A 21,475-nucleotide genomic window follows, 5' to 3' on the forward strand; every position below is an offset into this window, starting at 1 on the left:
TTTGAATGGGACAGACACTGATCATTTGATGGAAGTAAAACCTATGAGAAATTTTAAGAGAATATATATGTAGGCCATAACAAAGCAGTGGAGATATTTGTTTTAAAATAATAATAATAAAAGATTATTCTTGCTACTCTCCAAGTGATGGAGATGAAATAGTGAATCACTATTTCACCAATGAAGCATAGCTCTGGGAAGAAGAAATGATTCAATAACACTTTTACAATGTTGGTGGGAGTGTAAATTAGTTCAACCATTGTAGAAGACAGTGTGGCGATTCCTCAAGGATCTACAACCAGAAATACCATTTGACCCAGCAACTCCCATTACTGGGTATATACCCAAAGGATTATAAATCATTCTATTATACAGACACATACACACATATGTTTATTGCAGCACTATTTACAACAGTAAAGACTTGGAACCAATCCAAATGCCCATCAATAATAGACTGGATAAAGAAAATGTGACACATATACACCATGGAATACTATGAAGCCATAAAAAAGGATGAGTTCATGTCCTTTGCAGGGACATAGATGAAGCTGGAAACCATCCTCAGCAAACTAACACAGGAACAGAAACCAAGCAAACACCAGATGTTCTCACTCATAAGTGGGAGTTGAACAATGAAAACACATGGACACAGGGAGGGGAACATCACACACCGGGGCCTGTCGGTGGGTGGGGGCAAGGTGACGAAGAGCATTAGGACAAATACCTAATGCATGTGGGGCTTAAAACCTAGATGACCAGTTGATAGGTGCAGGAAACCACCATGGCACGTGTATACCTATGTAACAAACCTGCACGTTCTGCAAAAGTATCCCAGAACTTAAAGTAAAAAAAAAAAGGTTTATAACTTTTGCCAGAAGGGACCTATAAGAGAATGCCTTTTATCAGAATAACTTTCATATGTATCCACTGAAATAGTTTCAGTCATATCTAGTATTAATCTCTGGATGTAACACCAACTCCACACCTCAAAGACAACAGGGGAGACAAAGGCAGAGCAACAACAACAACAAAATGATGTAAATTTTACAATATATCAAGATATAAAATTCAGAACCTATGCCCTTGATGTTATCCTGAATGATAAGACGATATTTACTGACAAAAATCACATGATTATCTCCATAGATGTAGAAAAGGCCTTTGACAAAATTCAACAATGCTTCATGCTAAAAACTCTCAATAAATTAGGTATTGATGGGCCGTATCTCAAAACAATAAGAGCTATCTATGACAAACCCACAGCCAATATCATACTAAATGGGCAAAAACTGGAAGCATTCCCTTTGAAAACTGGCACAAGACAGGGATGCCCTCTCTCACCACTCCTATTCAACATAGTGTTGGAAGTTCTGGCCAGGGCAATCACGCAGGAGAAGGAAATAAAGGGTATTCAATTAGGAAAAGAGGAAGTCAAATTGTCCCTCTTTGCAGATAACATGATTGTATATCTAGAAAACCCCATCATCTCAGCCCCAAATCTCCTTAAGCTGATAAGCTACTTCAGCAAAGTCTCAGAATACAAAATCAATCTGCAAAAATCACAAGCATTCTTATACACCAATAACAGACAAACAGAGAGCCAAATCATGAATGAACTCCCATTCACAATTGCTTCAAAGAGAATAAAATACCTAGGAATCCAACTTACAAGGGACGTGAAGGACCTCTTCAAGGAGAACTACAAACCACTGTTCGACGAAATAAAAGAGGATACAAGCAAATGGAAGAACATTCCATGCTCATGGATAGGAAGAATCAACATCGTGAAAATGGCCACACTGCCCAAGGTAATTTATAGATTCAATGCCATCCCCATCAGGCTATCAATGACTTTCTTCACAGAATTAGAAAAAACTAGTTTAAACTTCATATGGATCCAAAAAAGAGCCTGCATTGCCAAGTCAATCCTAAGCCAAAAGAACAAAGCTGGAGGCATCATGCTACCTTACTTCAAACTATACTACAAGGCTACAATAACCAAAACAGCATGGTACTGGTACCAAAGCAGAGATATAGACCGATGGAACAGAACAGAGCCCTCAGAAATAATGCCACACATCTACAACTATCTGATCTTTGACAAACCTGACAAAAACAAGAAATGGGGAAAGGATTCCCTATTTAACAAATGGTGCTGGGAAAACTGGCTAGCCATATGTAGAAAGCTGAAACTGGATCCCTTCCTTGCACCTTATACAAAAATTAATTCAAGATGGATTAAAGACTTCGATGATAGACCTAAAACCATAAAAACCCTAGAAGAAAACCTAGGCAATACCATTGAGGACATAGGCATGGGCAAGGACTTCATGTCTATAACATCAAAAGCAATGGCAACAAAAGCCAAAACTGACAAATGGGATCTAATCAAACTAAACAGCTTCTGCATAGCAAAAGAAACTACCGTCAGAGTGAACAGGCAACCTACAGAATGGGAGAAAATTTTTGAAATCTACTCATCTGACAAAGGGCTAATATCCAGAATCTACAATGAACTCAAACAAATTTACAAGAAAAAAACAACCCCATCAACAAGTGGGCAAAGGATATGAACAGACATTTCTCAAAAGAAGACATTTCTGCAGCCAAAAGACACATGAAAAAATGCTCATCATCACTGGCCATCAGAGAAATGCAAATCAAAACCACAGTGAGATATCATCTCACACCAGTTAGAATGGCGATCATTAAAAAGTCAGGAAACAACAGGTGCTGGAGAGGATGTGGACAAATAGGAACACTTTTACACTGTTGGTGGGACTGTAAACTAGTGCAACCATTGTGGAAGTCAGTGTGGCGATTCCTCAGGGATCTAGAACTAGAAATACCATTTGACCCAGCCATCCCATTACTGGGTATATACCCAAAGGCTTATAAATCATGCTGCTATAAAGATCACATGCACACGTACGCTTATTGCAGCATTATTCACAATAGCAAAGACTTGGAACCAACTCAAATGTCCAACAATGATAGACTGGATTAAGAAAATGTGGCACATATACACCATGGAATACTATGCAGCCATAAAAAATGATGAGCTCTTGTCCTTTGTAGGGACATGGATGAAGCTAGAAACCATCATTCTCAGCAAACTATCGCCAAGGAGAAAAAACCAAACACTGCATGTTCTCACTCATAGGTGGGAATTGAACAGTGAGAACACATGGACACAGGAAGGGGAACATCACACACTGGGGCCTGTTGTCGGGTGGAGGGAGCGGGGAGGGACAGCATTAGGAGATATACCTAATGTAAATGACGAGTTAATGGGTGCAGCACACCAACATGGCACATGTATACATATGTAACAAACCTGCACGTTGTGCACATGTACCCTAAAATTCAAAGTATAATTAAAAAAACAAGATATTTACTTAGCCTAAATATTTTTATTATCAGATAATAATAAATGGGATAAATATGCTTCATTCTTTCGGTAAAATGTGATGCCTAGCAGAATCGGCTGGCTATATTATCCCAAAATACCAACACCCAACTGGGAGTCCCACTACTAATTTACAAAACATGGAAATTAAAAAATGTGATTACATGATTATATAACACCAACCCACCAGAATGGGGCACTTTTGGGAGGGATTCATTTTAACTTTAAACAATGTATGTAAAAAGTCACAATTTAACATTAACATGGAACATACACAGTTCAATACCATTTGAATTCAAGATTTGGAATCCAACAAATCTACAAGCTATCATAGAATAAGAATTTTCGATATGTATATACCTCTATAGAATAAATTCCATTTTCTATGTCTGTGAAGGTAGGAGTTAAGGTCAAGGATAGAATTTGGTAGATGAAGCTTCTTCTGTACTGTTCCTAGCCAACAGCACAGCACATCTGAATTTGTGTCTATTAAATGTCCATCATATGTTCAAACTCCAAAAACTTTAATAATATTTGTGCATTTACAGATTCTGCATTTGCCTGATATTACTCTTCAGATTATCTTATTTTCATAATCTTTATAATTATAGAAAAAATAGCATAATTAAGAAATTCCCAATTTCATTGAAAATTAGCGAAAACAATGTAATTTTTTTCTTAGGGTTCACCTCCATTAACTATATTAACGTTTGCCTCTTACAAAGATAGCCAGGGGTCTTGTGACAGGCAAGAAAGATGATTAAGTCTGAAAAGACAACATTTGAACTCTTGTTTCTTACATATTACCTCTCTAACATCTGACAAATTACAATGCTTCATTGAGCCTCAGCTTCAGCATCCATAAAATAACAGTATTTACCTTCACATATATTGATAAGATTAAACAAGTTAATATATGTAAAGCACCTGACACATAAAATATATTCAATCTTTGTTTAAAATAAATCCTAGAGTAACTTAAAGAGTAGTGGTAGCTTATCCTTTCAGTTCTGTGTGACTTGAATATACTGGGTAGTTTAGCTCTAATGTCTCAGTATGTCTCATAACATCAGTTTCAAAAACCTTCAGCAATTCAAGTAAGTAAACATTTATTGAATACTGCGATAGGTATAGAGCGGAGGGAAATGATAAAATGCCTCCCGTGGGAGGGTTCACAGAGCGGGTTGACATGTCAATAAACATTCCTAATAGAAGACCCTCAGACCCTTTCTGCAAAGTCTTAGCAGGCAGCATGAAACTCCTTGTGACAAAACTGTGGTGTGGAAGATTAATGAGAGCAGGTGTCAGGAAACCACTGGTAAGAAACATCCAGAAGTTGAGCTTGAAAACACTACCTGAAAAAACTGAAATAGCACCCATAAAAAGATTGGAAAATTTGGGAGAAAACTGTGCAATGACATATTAACACCTAGATAACTTTTAAGATAGATTGCAGACAAGAACAATCAGCAAACATATCTAGCAGAAATAAAATAGAATGAGACCCTTCGTCACCTTGCTAATTTGGAAGATTAAAAGAAAAGTTAAAATTCCGAAGTCTTTACTGCAAATGACAGCTAATCAGATGCCAAATTGACACTTAGTTCATATATTAAAACCAATGGATCTTTTGGGGTGAGAAATTATTGTTTCTTGCTTAAAGTCTAGCATTTATAAGGCATGGGATGAATTATTTTATTAATAAAGAAATGTGGGATGAGCTGAAAGGAAACAAAAAGTGATCCAAGAATTTATGAATCATGAAAGAGACTCTGATCACATCCTTTCAGTGACCCCAAGCCCCTACTTTCTACATTTCTGCCCTCCAAAGTCACCAAGTCTTCCTGTCATCTCATACAAAACAGATGATTGATAATTAGCATCTGGCTCCGTTAAAGTTGTAGCTTCTAATCCAAGCAGGCATATCAATAACTTTTCAAAAAAATCAGTATTTTTCATGTAAAATAAATTTTTGTGCAACCTGTTAAGAGAATATTGTGTTATCTATTTTAACACGAAGAATACGTTAGAAGTTCTAGTGATTCTCATGTGTTCCTCTCTCTACTTTGATAATCAAAAACTTTAGAAAGTAGGGTGTGAGGAGCTACTGAAACTCAGCCATGAATCTTCTGGCCATCAATAATCACCTTGTTAGTCAATGTCATGATCAGAAATACTGTTTAGTAACAGTATCCTTGACAATGATACATAGAATAGTCAGTCATCCAACCTTTTCAAGGACTTTTCATCTTCTCTTGCCAAAGATTCACTCCTTTTTTCCCACACGTTATTACTTGTTTATTAAAAGGTAGAAAGAAAAATTTTACCAGGACTCTAGAAAGAATTCAAGAAGACAGAAAGCTAACATTTACCACCCTTCCCCCCCCCAAAAGAAAGCAGTTGATACAAAGATTTCTCTCTCTCTCTCTCTCTTTCTGTCTCTTTTAACAGACAAGGTCTCCCTCTGTTGCCCAGGCTTAGTGCAGTGGTAGTGCACTGTAACCACTAACTCCTGGCTCAAGTGATCCCCTCAACTCAGCCTCCCAAATAGCTGGGACTACAAGAATGTGCCATCACAAATAGCTAATTTTTATGTATGTATGTATTTATTTATTTTGGTAGAGATAGAGTCTTTTTGTGTTGGCCAGGGTGGTCTCAAACTTTTGGCCTCAAGTGATCCTCCCACCTCAGCTACCCAAAGTGCTGAGATTACAGGCATAAACCCCTGTGCCTGGCCTCTCCTCCACTGCCCCACTTTCTTCCTTCCTTCCTTTTTTCTATCTTTTTCTTGCTTGCTTGCTTGCTTGCTTTCTCTTTCTTCTTTTTCTTTTTTTTCATAAAAAAAATACAGCAGGGAAAATGGTGATGAAATAGGACCGTGGTGATGAGGAGGCTGTGTGGATGAGAAAGAGATGAAAAGATTTAGTGCCGTCTATGAGTAAGAAATTTGAAAAGAGGAAATATTTCTAATATATATATATATGCTGTATAAAACTCCTTTAAGGAATGTTCAAGATTGAAGTTTTCTTCAAAGAGCCAGTAGATACTGCTGTTTTTTATATGTTACACCACATAGAGATTGGACCATCTGGAACCTCAGGTGTTATATGTGATGTAAATTTACATATAAGGAACATATATATATAGGTATATGTAAGTTTCTTTGAAGGCCAAACTCTTGTTTATCTTCACACCTTCCACAACACTAAGCATAGCATTTTGCACATGGCAGGCACTCAACAAATATTCACTAAAGCCAAACAAAGGAATATGGTTCCCAAATCAGCGTTTACTAAGGTGGAAACATTGTGAAATATTGGAAAGAGTACAGGGCTGTATGACGTGAAAAATCTCAGTTGTATTCATGGCTTGTTAAACTCAATAGCTTTGGAATCTTCAGCAAGTTTCTTTTCTTCCTTGGTCATCAGATTTCTTCTCAGAATCATAAGGGCCTTGACTGGGTCATCTCTCCCTGCCGTTCAACCCTCTAAGTCTAATGCTTTAATACTACAAATTCCCAGATGGTTTTATTTGGCATGGATGGGTTTAGTACTGTTAGCCAACAATTCTATCAACCCTGCTCTGGGGTTCTTTAAGATTGCATTTGGTTTTCTACTGTTGTTATAGCTATAAGATAAATACCTGAGAGAATACTCTCAAAGAAGGATGACAGGAAGCACTTGTTTACAACTCCCGTCCCTATTGTCTAAACTACTAAAGATGATAAAGTGGCCCTCATAATAATCATAGCCACTGTACTTATTGTGTGTCCCAGGCACTGTGCTAGTCATTTAAAAAGCATTTTCTCTTCTGCTTATAATAACCCTAATGAGTAGACCTCATTGTTTTAGCTACATAGGGTATCTCTCCTAGACAACACCTCTTAAAATAACTGTAACAATCACAAGCAAAAATGGTGCAGGTCAGTTGGGATTGAGGATTCAGGACCAACTGAATAACCCCTAATATCACAGAACAGATTTTGCACAAATTTGCATTTATAATATGCTATTATCAGCAGGTTTTTTTTTTTTAGTGGAATTGATATCTCTAAAGGAGAGACTTTAGGAATATTTGAATGGATCCTACTTGTGCTAATGAATTTTCCTAGAAATTTCCTTTGTCCTGTTTTTAGCCAGTTCTATTGGAACTGGGTCTTCCTTACAAGTAGATGATGTAAAGATTTATGGTCCTTAGAACATGTGGAAATTAGAAAATGGACTAATGGAATCCATTAACATCCTCTCACCAATTAGATGAATTGTAGATCAATATAGTGTATTAATAGAGTCAAACATATATATATAAATATCCCATTGGGACAGCCTCAGGAAGATAAGACTAATTTTTATTGTCTTGAGTTGAACAAAAAAAAATCATACTTACAACACAAAGGCGTCCTTTCAGCCTTGTATTTTAGTGATTTTGAAATTAAAATGTTAGTCTATATTGCCTAATGATAACACATCACTTTCTGATTGAAAACTCAACATATAGTAGTAGCAAAGTGAATAGCATTCTTGCATCAGTAAATAAAATACTTTTTGTAAGTTCTAGTTAAATATTTGTAGTTTTTAAAAAGGATTTCAAATGATAATTTTTATTTCAGTTTAGATTATTTTTCAGTTTCACCATGCAAGTAACTCTGAAAAGAGGTACTGATTAAATATGATTGATGTAACAGTTGCCCTCCCCTGTACATGTTCTCCATAAACCTCAAAGCCTAACCTCAAAGATAAAAAAAAATAGAATGCCAAAGGAAAATTACTGCAAAAGTACTTTGTGCTAAACTGGCATTGGACATAAAAATAAAATAATGTCTGTAAAGCTTAAGGGAATAATTAAGATTTTAATGTAGTCTCATTCCTAGGAAAATACTAGGAATCATGATTCAAGAACACTTGTGTTTCACAAATTAAAACAAAAACAATTGAGGCAGTCTATTTAAATGTTCCAGGATTGAGGTTTAATGAAAATCTTTAATTAATTTATATAGGGGTCACATTTTAACACTATCAGTGAGAATCATTGGGAAAATAGAGAATGGTATGAACTACCCATATTCCAGTAAAACAAAAAACAAAAAAAAAGAGGTCAAAAGGCAGAGCGTGGCAGTTCAGCAAGAGAAAGAAAACAAATAAATTATCTTCTGCAGAAGGACAGCATGTTCAGCCAGACGTTACAGGTTTTATTTTATTTTATTTTTTGTAGCTCATGATACTCTGACACCCTTGCTTATGAGTTTAGATTTAACAAATGCACACCTGGCTATGAGGGGGCACTCAGCCTCAAATAAAGTGTTAGGATATATACATTCATGTGCTCCCTAAAGGAGAGAGGCAGGATTGTAGTAAACATTTGGTCCTGTACAATTTTGAACAGGATGCAAAATAAAGAAGTCAGCTTTAATTACGGGGCAAAAGTGGAGAAAATTTCCAACATCCTTTTTCATTTATGTTGACAGCATACAAAAATGAAAAGCAAAAAGGAAGCATAAAAGTCAAAATCTGTTTCTTATTATTCTGAATCTTAAGAGGAAAAAAGAATGCATATTGGATTGACATGAGATACTGATTGTCATATCACTGATTACGAATTTACTTTCCATTAACATGGAAGCTAGAAGCACTTTCATTGGCATCCAGTAACAATCCACTATTACTTAAATGCACCTTAAATTCCAGTGGTGCTTCCAAAGGCAAGGTTGATGTAATTAAATTTTAGGGTGCATATTTGACACCATCATATGAAAGTAAGTGACTTGTGTTGGTCAATAAGAAAGTAAATTTTTCTTTCCTAATTGTCGCGTCATTCTAAGACCATCCCTATTAAGACATCTAAACACAGCTTGCTTTAGTCCCTTGTTGTGGAGGAAGGGGATTGACGGCACAAAACAAGAAGTTCAAACACAAGGTATTTCCAAATAGTTTGCAAAAGTGATTGCTGCTCGGCAACCTGACATTTGACGGCCTCTCCACGGACGACTATCCCCTTCCACAAATACCTGGAAGGGAACATGAAGTGAAAACCAGAAATAATCCGATCACGGCCAACTAAGTGTTCTATGAAGAACTTTTACATTCCTGGATTTTTAACAATGACACAAAATGAAATAGGAAGACAGACACATGTTGAAAAGAAACAAAGAATGTTGAGAGGAAGTAAATACTAACTTTAGGAAGGTTAGGTCCCTGATTTACAAAGTTCTCTCAGGAAGGATTTTCTACTTTCTCAATTTTTTTCTGGAGCTGATATTGTTCCTGAGAGGGGATATGAAGGAGAAATTCAACCTTCAGTTCTGGATACATAATTTCAACTTCTTGATACAACAGTCCAAATCACATCTCTTAAAAAATTATTAAAATAATTAATACCTAATATGTATAACTTGTGTAACAGGCACTGCGTCCAATGTTTTGCATGGATTGTTTCTTTTGCTCACCACAACGGCCCTAAGATGCAGGTATGATGATTGTGTCTGTTATTAAGACGAGATCAACTATTCCCTAGGAACAGTTCCTAAACAGTGGAGCAGAGATATAAGTTCAACTTTAAACAGGTCTCTGGGCCCTGCGTCTAGTCACATTGCTTCCTGGGCTGTGATATGAATACGGTAACCACCAGCCACATGCAGCTATTTCATTTTAAGTCGGTACAAATTAAATAATATTAAAAACTCATTTCCTTAGTCACAATAGCCACATTTCAAGTGCTCAATAGACACTATATTGCGTAGTTCAGACAGAACATTTCCATCATCATAGGAAGTTCTATTGGATAGCACTGTCCGAGGACACCAGTTTTGCCTTGATGATGCTGTCAATCTCTCATCGTTTACCCATAATGTTTTCAATCAGAATTATGTCCACAGAGAATATGTGGGCTGTGATGAATCTTCTCTTCCCACCATTCCCCAACCCACATACACAACCCCGGGAAAGGATTACCATCCTCTCATCTGGAGAAAATTGTTTCTATCCCACTTCTCAAAATGAAGCTGTTTCATAACAAAAAAAAATGATTAGGAATGAATGTTAAAAATTATTATCAAGTAGAAATGTGAAGGGAACTCTGTGGGAGTAAATGTGGACTTTTCACCAAACCATCTGTATAATCTTTGACAGTTGAGAAAGAAAAGCAAGTAAGATTATCATAAAGCATATTTTATGGTATTTGATGTTATTTTGGCATCACATAAAGTACTGATGAAATTTCACTAGGGAATGCTGCTATGTGCAGTTTTGCATAGAATGCTATAGGAGGACATTCTATGTCTGAGAACACACACCAGAGAACAACCAAAATGATTCAGTGCTAAATCATGACAAAGAATTAGCCAGTCTTGGCCTGAGTCCTATAGACAAAAAGAAGATGTTCAGGAACACCACAGAGGAAAATGAGATCCAGAAAGGAGCAGAACAGGTTGTTGCCAATAATAATTTTCTCATACTGGCAATTCAATGTAATGTTAGTAAATAATGAAAATTGTTGATCACTGAACTAAGAATTACAATGTTTGGCCATATACCCAAAATCAATTTCAAACATAGTAAAGAAATCAATTCAGGCAGGACTTCACTTGTGCTTTTTGGAGGTAGAAAAAAAAAGCATTTAAAAAGTCTGAAGGAAGCCGGGCATGGTGGTTCACACCTGTAATCCCAGCACTTTGGGAGGCTGAGGCAGGTGGATCATTTAAGTTCAGGAGTTCGAGACCAGCTTGGCCAACATAGTGAAACCCCGTCTCTACTAAAAATACAAAAATTAGCCAGGCAGTAGTGGCATGTGCCTGTAATCCCAGCTACTCAGGAGGCTGAGGCAGGAGAATTGCTTGAGCCCAGGAGGCGGAGGTTGCAGTGAACGAGATTGCACCACCACACTCTAGTCTGGGTGACAAGAGATTAGGATTTCGGCTGATTTAGGAAAATACATGAAAAATTAAACAAAGAATCAGTCTTGCTGTCTAACATACAGTCTGGCTTATTTTCAGTTTTTATCCCAAAGGAAGGTATATGCTTCTATTAAATAATATGCTACATTAATTTTTACACTGTTTTTGAATACTAGCACACCTCATTGTACACATAAGAAAAATATCTGAGAATCTTAAGATTTTCATAATGAAAAAAGTCTTGGAAATTCCTTTAGTTCATCTTCTAAATTTCACAAGTGAGGATATGGAGACCTAGAAATGGTCAATAATTTAACCAAGGTCACTCAGTCTGATGGCAACAGAGTTGGGACTGAAGTGATAGCAACAGACGAATAGTTATGGCCAAGTCAGTAGCCAGCAGCAACAACTATTCCATATGTGCCTGAGGACCCACGATGTTTGAATGAGATAATCTCTAGAGTCTTCTCAACTCCAACATTTTGAGAAATCTCTTTTTTCAGTAAAAATATTTCTAATTTTATTTTAGAATAAAATTTTAAAAATTAGAAAAGAAAAAATAATTTCACAATCTCCTAAAGACACCATTCAAGAAAAACTACTATGCCCATCATAAACCTTGCCATGGAACATATTACATACTGAAAATGCTCTGTGCAGAACACACAGCAATCATCTCTGTAAGAATAGCATCCATGTCTCCTGCACCTTTGAAGCTCTAGGCCCTAGAACAATGCCTAGAGCGTAAGAAATATTGATTGAACTGAACTGAATTCTTAGATGAGGAAACTAAGGCTCAACTTAGTTAGGGGCTTCTCTCTGTCACTCAAATCCATGCAATCTCCACAGGGGCAATATTGTGCCCAAAGGGATAAAAACTGATTCTTGAGGTTAAAAGAATCTTGCTCTTTTTATGTATAAAGCACAAATACACGTTGAGCACATAAAGAGATATACAGTAGAACTGGGATATTAAGATTTCATGGGGGGAGGGAAACCTAAATAAATCTAAAAAGGCTCTTAGGGGAACAGTAATGAAAATATAAGGCTGAGATGGTCTAAACCTATAGAAATTCCATGAAGTGAAAAAATTAAATGTCATAAAATCAGAGGAGAGATACCACATTTGTAGATTGATCTTATTTAAGACTCAAAAAGATTAAAGTATTTCACATTCTGTTTCTGGCTCCAAGATGGCATAAATATAATTTAGCAACCTCCCTTTTTTCCCTGAGTAGGGAATTCTATTAATAAATCTATCCAACTTCATGGACAGTTATTAAAACAGCCTTTTTTAACTTTTATTTTAGGTTTAGGGGCACATGTAAAGTTTGTTACATAGGTAAACTCACATCATGGGGGTTTGCTCTACAGATTATTTCATCACCCAGGTATTAAGCCCAGTATCCAGTAGCTATCTTTTCTTCTCCTCTCCTTTCTCCCACCCTCCACCCTCAAGTAGACTCCACTGTCTGTTGTTTCCTTCTTTGTGTTCTTAAGTTCTTATCATTTAGCTCCCACTTATAAGTGAAAACATGCAGTATTTGCTTTTCTGTTCCTGCATTAGTTTGCTAAAGATAATAGCCTCCAGCTCCGTCTATGTTCCCACAAAGACATGATCTGATTCTTTTTTATGGCTGCATAGTATTCCATAGTGTATATGTACCACATTTTCTTTTTTTTTTTTTTTTTTTTTTTTGAGATGGTGTCTCACTCTGTCACCCAGGCTGGAGTGCAGCGGCGAGATCTCTGCTCACTGCAAGCTCTGCCTCCTGGGTTCACACCATTCTCCTGCCTCAGCCTCCCGAGTAGCTGGGAATACAGGCGCCTGCCACCACACCTGGCTAATTTTTTGTATTTTTAGTAGAGACAGGGTTTCACCATGTTAGCCAGGATGGTCTCGATCTCCTGACCTCGTGATCCACCCACCTCGGCCCCCCAAAGTGCTGGGATTACAGGCATGAGCCACCACACCCAGCCTATATGTACCACATTTTCTTTATCCAATCTGTCATTTATGGGCATTTACATTCATTCCATATCTTTGCTATTGTGAATAGTACTGCAACAAATATTCACATGCATGTGTCTTTATGGTAGAATGATTTATTTATTTTGGGTATATACCCAGTAGTGGGATTGCTGCGTCAAATAGTTCTGCTTTTAGCTCTTTGAGGAATTGCCATACTGCTTTCCAGAATGATTGAACTAATTTACACTTCCACCAACAGTGTATAAATGTTTCCTTTTGTGGGCAACCTTGCTGGCATCTGTTATTTTTTTACTTTTTAATAATACCCGTTCTGACTGGTGTGAGATGGTATCTCATTGTGGCTTTGATTTGCATTTTTCTAATAATCATTGATATTGAACATTTTTCATATGCTGTTGGCCCACATGTATGTCTTCTTTTGAGAAGTGTCTGTTCATGTCCCTTGCCCACTTTTTAATGGGGTTGTTTGCTTTTCTCTTTTAAATTTAAGTTCTTTACAGATACTAGATATTAAAACTTTGTCATAGTTTGCAAATATTTTCTCCCATTCTATAGGTTGTCTGTTCACTCTGTTGATAGTTTCTTTTACTGTGCAGAAGCTCTTAAGTTTAATTAGATCCCACTTGTCAATTGTTGTTTTTGATATGATTGCTTTTGGTGTCTTTGCCATGAAATCTTTGTCCATTCCTATGTCCAGGATGGTATTGCCTATGTTGTCTTCCAGGGGTTTTATAGTGTTGGGTTTTACATTTAAGTCTTCAATCCATCTTGAGTTGATTTTTGTATATGGTATAAGGAAGGGGGTCCAAATTCAATCTTCTGCATATGGCTAGCCAGTTATTCCAGCACCATTAATTAAATAGGGCATCTTCTCCCCATTGCTTGTTTTTGTCAGCTTTGTCAAAGATCACATGATTGTAGGTGTGCAGCTTTATTTCTGAGCTCTCTTTTCTGTTCCATTGGTCTGTGTGCCTGTACCATGCTGTTTTGGTTATCATAGCCCTGTAGTATAGTTTAAAGTCAGGTAGAGTGATGCCTCCAGCTTTGTTCTTTTTGCTCAGGATTGTCTTGGCTCTTTTTTGGTTCCATATGAATATTAAAATGGTTTTTTTCTAGTTCTGTGAAGGATGTCATTGGTAGTTTAATAGCAATAGCATTGAATTTGTAAATTGCTTTGGGCAGTATGGACATTTTAATGATATTGATTCTCTTCATGAGCATGGGATATTTTTCAATTTATTTGTGTCTTCTCTGATTTCTTTGATCAGTATTTTATCATTCTCATTTGTAGAGATCTTTCACCCTGGTTAGCTGCATTCCTAGGTATTTTATGTGTGTGTGGCAATTGTGAATCGGATTGCCTTTCTGATTTGGGTCTTGGCCTGGCTGTAATTTTTGCACACTGATTTTGTGTCCTGAGACTTTGTGGAAGTTGTTTATCAGCTGAAGGAGGTTTTGGGCCAAGACTATGGGCTTTCTAGATATAGAATCATGTTTCCGCAAAAAGAGATAATTTGACTTCCTCTCTTATTATTTGGATGCCCTTTATTTCTTTCTCTTGCCTGATTGCTCTGGCTAGGACTTCCAATACTATATTGAACAGAAGTAATGAGAGATGGCATCCTTGTCTTGTGCTGGTTTTCAAGGGGAATGCTTCCAGCTTTTGCCCATTCAGTATAATGATGGCTGTGGGTTTGTCACAGATGACTCATATTAGTTTGAAGTATGTTTCTTCAATACCTAGTTTATTGAGAGTTTTTAACATCAAGGGATGTTGAATTATATCAAAAGTCTTTACTGCATCTATTGAGATAATCATGTGATTTTTGTCTTTAGTTCTGTATATATGATGAATCAAATTTATTGATTTGCATATGTTGAACCAATCTTGTATCCCAGGGATGAAGCCTACTTGATTGTGGTGGATTCACTTTTTGATGTGCTGCTGGATTCAGTTTGCTAGTATTTTGTTGAGGAGTTTTGCATCAATGTTCATCAAGGATATTGGCCTGAAGTTTTCTTTTTTGTTGTGTCTCTGCCAGGTTTTTGTCTCAGGATGCTGCTGGCCTCATAGAATAAGTTGGGTAGGAGTCCCTCCTCCTTAATGTTTTGGAATAGCTTCAGTAGAAATGCTCCCAACTCTTCTTTATACATGTGGTAGAATTTGGCTGTGAATCCATCAGGTCCTTGGCTTTTTTTGGCTGGTAGGCTATTTATTACTGAGTCAATTTCAGAGCTCATTATTGGTGTGTTGGGGATTCAATTTCTTCCTAGTTCATTCTTAAGAGGGTGCATGTGTCCAGGAATTTATCCATCTCTTCTAGGTTTTCTAGTTTGTGTGCATAGCAGTGTTAGTAGTAGTATCTGATTGTTTTTATTTCTGTGAGGTCAGTGGTAACATTCTCTTTGTCATTTCTGATTGTGTTTATTTGGATCTTCTCTCTTTTCTTTATTAGTCTAGCTAGCAGCCTACCTATCTTATTATTTTTTTCAAAAAACCAACTCCTGGACTTGTTGATTTCTTGAATGGTTTTTTGTGTCTTGATTTCCTTCAGTTCAGCTCTGATTTTGGTTATTTCTTGTCTTCTGCTAGCTTTGGGGTTGATTTGTTCTGGCTTCTCTAATTCTTTCTGTTTTGATGTTAAGTTGTTAACTTGAGATCTTTCTAACTTTTTGATGTGGGCATTTAGTGCTATGAATTTCCCTCTTAACACTGCCTTAGCTGTGTCCCAGAGATTCTGGTATGTCATATCTTTGTTCTCATTAGTTTCAAATAATTCTTTTTTTTACTTTTGCCCTAATCTCATTATTTACCTAAAAGTCATTCAGGAGCATGTTATTTAATTTCCATGTAACTGCATGGTTGTGAGCAATTTTCTTAGTCTTGACTTCTATTTTTATTGCACTTAAACAACGTTATTTTGTTCTTAAGATTCAGCCATTTATTTTAGAGCTTCACTCTCAGATTCTATTCAAAGCATCTTCTTTTCAAACATTGTCAGTTCCTTGGTTTTCAAACACTGTCAGTTCCTTGGGAAACTCCCACTTCTTCCAGTGGAACCAATCCTTCCTGTGGTCTTGCTGGCATCACTGACCCCTTACTCTCATTTGACCCATAAGCTCCCCCTCCCACTCAAGGTGTGTAGCTCCTAAAGAATCCTTCTTCCACACTCTGGAAACCTCATTATCTCTCTCCAGTACTATTTCATCTATGTCAGAAGGCAAGTGCAGGTAAGCAATCTAAGTAACTAGACAGAAGACCAGTGGGGTATGATACTGCAGCCTCTCCAAATCTTGAGGTTGTACCCATTTGGCTTTAAAAAGGGGAAGTATATATGTCCTCTCTCCCACAAGAAAGTCAGAATAAGGAGTAGCTTTTGCTCATCAGTACTGCACTTACATAAAACTGAGGATATTCTCCCCTTTATCAATCCCCCAATCCCCCCTGCTCCATTTTGAGATGAGATGGTTTCTCCTAGCAGCCATGTAGAGAGGTAGTAAACCTCCGCAAAAGATGCTTCTCTAGACCTCAAATATGGAGCACTTACTTTATTCTCAGTAATTTCCTTATTCTCAGCTGTAAGCCTTATTTGTTAAACCAAGCCATATGCCCCTAACATCATGATGTTAAACCAGCTGCCATTTAGCTTGTGGACTGTGCTAAGTATTTGGTACACATTATCTCATTTATTTCTTATAAATAAAAAAATTTACCTTAACCAACCTATGAGGTAAATATTATTCTCCTCTTTTTTCAGGTGACCACATTGAGACTTCAAAGTTTAAAGACTTGTCTAAAGACATGTAACAAATAAGTGATTAAACTACAAATGGAATCTAGACCAGTAAGATTCTCAAGCCCAAGTTCTTAACCAATAATTTTTAAGTGAAAGTTAATTAAAATTAATTTAATCCGAGGCTAGCTTGGTAGACATCATTTGAGATACCTAGCACATAGCCCACTGAGAAACCTATGTCTAAAATTGGAGTGCAGGAAAATAATAATTTATATAATCAATATTACTCATTTTACTTGGGTATATCAGATCTTATCTGTTCAACCTGAACCAAGAAAAGCATTTCATTCGAGACTCTAAGTAAACTAGAAAACATGGTAGCACTCTGGCATTTTGAAGAAGTCTCAAAGAACTAAGGATAATTTTCCTATTACTCATTTTTTTTCAGTATTATGTGAAGAAGCAGAAATAAGATAGGAGGCTCTGCCTAAGTAATAGGAATAATTCCAAAATATCCTAGCTAACATTTGGGGGCCACCGTAACAGAATCAGAGCAATGCATCATTTCTGGTTGATGGATGAACAATTTGTTGTAAGGCTGGCCAAGAATTCCAGACCCTTGTGCCATCTCTGATTCATCTCTGTCATCAAGGCCTGAATCACAGCTGTGTGACCTCAATGGATTGATGGAAAACAGAGGAGAGAAAAAAAAGGAATAGTTTTGAAGGACACATGACTTATAAATTTGTATGCTTTATTTCTTGTCTATATATCCTTGTAATTATATCTATATGTGTATAGTGTCTAAAATTTATTGTTAATCTCACAGATGTTTATACACAAATATTGTAGATATTCTTGTTAATCTCCACAAAATATCAGTCTTGGGGATATAGTTTTCTCTTTCTCTTCCCCATTGATCATTTATGAGTTGACCGGTTGACTCTAGTGATCTAATCCAATGTGCTTCTAACTGGGGCTATAGGAAAGTCTGAGGATTTGCTTGACTATGTCACTAAAAATTCACTCCAGTCTTTCTGTTGTGCCTATTAATAACGGCATTAGATGTTTTTTGTCACAAGGACTTCTCCATACTTATGCAGAGATTTCAAGGCACTCTAAGACTCTCCCAGATGACTTTTACTAAAACCCACAAGGGACTAAAAAAGGCACATTGGGGTTTTAGTTATCAGGATGATCCTCTGAGGAAGCCATCCTGGGGCCAGAATTTCTTTCTCCTAAGTGAGCAGTAAGAATGGAAAAGTCAGAGTTCAAGGTCTGGGGTCCAGTGTCGGGGAATGAAAAAGCCTTTTAAAATTTTAACACAGCAGAGAGCAGAGACGTTGGGAATGCCAAGTTCTCAAACATTTCCAGCAAATTACACTGAATTCAAATTCCTGTTGGCAGTGTGCTACAGTTGGCCTGTACAGAGACATTAGAGAAATTCTTCAGCAAACTTTTCTAATTTAGAAAGTATGACATCAAATTAGTCTCTGGAGAGAATTAACAGTTTGGTTCACTAAAGAAAAAACAAAAGCAACAACAACAAAAACAATTAATCTATTGAAGGAAAGTAGAATAGGGAAGGAAGAAGAGCTAAGTCAGCATTCTGTGCCCATGGTTTTGATCTTTCCCATGTACAGATAAAGTAGTCAGGCTATTGCATGTCTGACAGTTCAAGCAGTTTTGAAATAGTTGAACAGGGAGGCCTGTGGTCAACTGGTCACAAAACCACTAATGATGTAAAGCCTTCTGCACTCAGTTTTAGAACATTTTTGCTGCATTTCAGTTTCCTCATTCAAAAAATAGAGGCTATAATTGACCAGTAATATCTTAGAGACGGTGGTGTTCATTGCCTGTGTTTGGAACCACAGCTTGAGCAAACAGTATATGCTCCCTGCCCCTGACTCTATGGAGGAGCTCCCAGCAGTACAATTATGTAGCATAGTATTGTAAAAAGAATCTATGAAAAAATTTTTAAAAATTCAATGTAATCATTCGTAAATGTTTTTAAAATGCCTCCTGTAAGCTGAGCAACTGTCCTAGGCCGTTGTGAGAGATCAGTGAACAAAAAAAATTTCCTTCTTTCAGAGAGTTTACCTAGCTATAAAGAATATGAACCTGGCTGGGCACAATGGCTCATGCCTATAATCCCAGCACTTTGGGAGGCTGAGGCAATCAGATCACCCGAGGACAGGAGTTCAAGACCAGCCTGGCCAAGATGGCAAATCCCCATTTCTACTAAAAAATTCAAAAAGTAGCCAGGCATGGTGGCAGTCACCTGAAATCCTAGCTACTCAGGAGGCTGAGGCAGGAGAATCACTTGAACCTGGGAGGCAGAGATTGTAGTGAGTCGAGATCATATCACTGCATTCCAGCCTGGGCAACAGAGTGAGACTCTGTCTCAAAAATAAAATTTAAAAAAAGAATATGAACCTCATATCCCTCTGTAAGGGCAACAGGCCAGGGGAGCGGCTTTGAGTTATGAGATAATATTCATTTTATTTAAGAATAGTGTCCAATATAAAAAAATTTTAAGGAAGAAGAGTGAAACTAAGAGGAGCAAGAGAGGAAAAGAAAATATAGTCAAGCCTTTCATAATCCCAATCTTTATTAAATTTTTGGAATAGAATAAAAGTTTTCTTCCTCATAATAGGCTACTTCAGTGTATTAGTCAGTTTTCACACTGCTGATAAAGACATACCTGAGACTAGGCAATTTACAAAATAAAGAGGTTTATTGGACTTACTGTTCCACATGGCTGGGGAGACCTCAGGATCATGGCAGAAGGTGAAAGGCAAGGAGGAGCAAGTCATGTCTTACATGGATGGTGGCAGGCAAAGAGAGCTTGTGCAGGGAAACTCCTGTTTTTAAAACCATCAGATCTCCTGAGACTCATTCACTATCACAAGAACACAGCAGGAAAGACCCACCCCCATAATTCAATCACCTTCCACTGGGTCCCTCCCATGACATGTAGGAATGGTGGGAGTTACAATTCAAGATGAGATTTGGGTCAGGACAGAGCCAAACCATATCATTCTGCACCTCACCCCTCCCAAATCTCATGTTTTCATATTTCAGAATGAATCATGCCTTCCCAATAGTCCCCCAAAGTCTTATTTCATTTCAGCATTAACTCAAATGTCCACAGTCCAAAGTCTTATCTAAGACAAGGCAAGTATCTTATGGCTATGAGCCTGTAAAATCAAAAGCAAGTTAGTTACTTCCTGCATACAAAGAGGACACAGGTATTGGGTAAATACAATTCCAAATGGGAGAAATTGTCCAAAATAAAGGGGCTAAAGTCCCCATGAAAGTCTGAAATCCAGCAGGGCATTCAAATCTTAAACCTCCAAAATGATCTTCTTTGACTCCATGTCTCACATCTGGGTCATGCTGATGTAAGAGGTGGGTTCCAATGGTCTTAGGCAGCTCCACCCCTGTGGCTTTGCAGGGTATATCCTCACTCCTGGCTACTTTCATGGGCTGGCATCAAGGGTTGGTGGCTTTTCCAGATGCACAGTGCAAGCTGTCAGTGGATCTACCATTCTGAGGTCTGAGGATGATGGCCCTCTTCTCACAATTCCACTAGGTGGTACCTTAGTAGGGACTCTGTATGGGGGCTGTGACCCCACATTTATCTTTTGCAATGCCCTAGCAGAAGTTCTTCATGAGGGACCCACCCCTTCAGCAAACTTCTGCCTAGACATCCAGGTGTTCCCTTACATCCTCTGAAATCTAGGCAGAGGTTCCCAAACCCCAATTCTTGATGTCTGTGCACTTGCAGGCTCAACAGTACATGGAAGCTGCCAAGGCTTGGGGCTTGCACTCCTGAAGCCATGGCCTGAGCTCTACGTTGGCACCTTTTGGCAACAGCTGCAGCGCCTGGGACACATGGGACCAAGTCCTAGGCTGCACACAGCACGGGGACACTGGACCCTGCCCATGAAACCACTTCTTCCTCCTAGGCCTCTGGGCCTGTGATGTGAGGGGCTACCGTGAAGACCTCTGACATACCCTGGAGACATTTTCCCCATTTTCTTGAATATTAACATTTGGCTTCTTACTACTTACACAAATTTCTGCAGTCAACTTGAATTTCTCCTCAGAAAATGGGATTTTATTTTCTATCACATTGTCAGGCTGCAAAATTTCCAAACTTGTATGCTCTGCTTCCCATATAAAACTGAATGCCTTTAACAGCACCCAAGTCACCTCTTGAATGCTTTGCTGCTTTGAAATTTCTTCCACTAGATACCCTAAATCATCTCTCTTAAGTTCAAAGTTCCACAAATCTCTAGAGCAGAGGCAAAATGCTACAAATCTCTTGGCTAAAACATAACAAGAGTCACCTTTGCTCCAGTTCCCAAGTTACTCATTTCCATCTAAGACCACCTCAGCCTGGACTTTATTGTCTATATTGCTATCAGCATTTTGGTCAA

The sequence above is a fragment of the Gorilla gorilla genome, chromosome 13 (assembly GCF_029281585.2).
Source record: "Gorilla gorilla gorilla isolate KB3781 chromosome 13, NHGRI_mGorGor1-v2.1_pri, whole genome shotgun sequence".
NCBI lineage: Eukaryota > Metazoa > Chordata > Mammalia > Primates > Hominidae > Gorilla > Gorilla gorilla.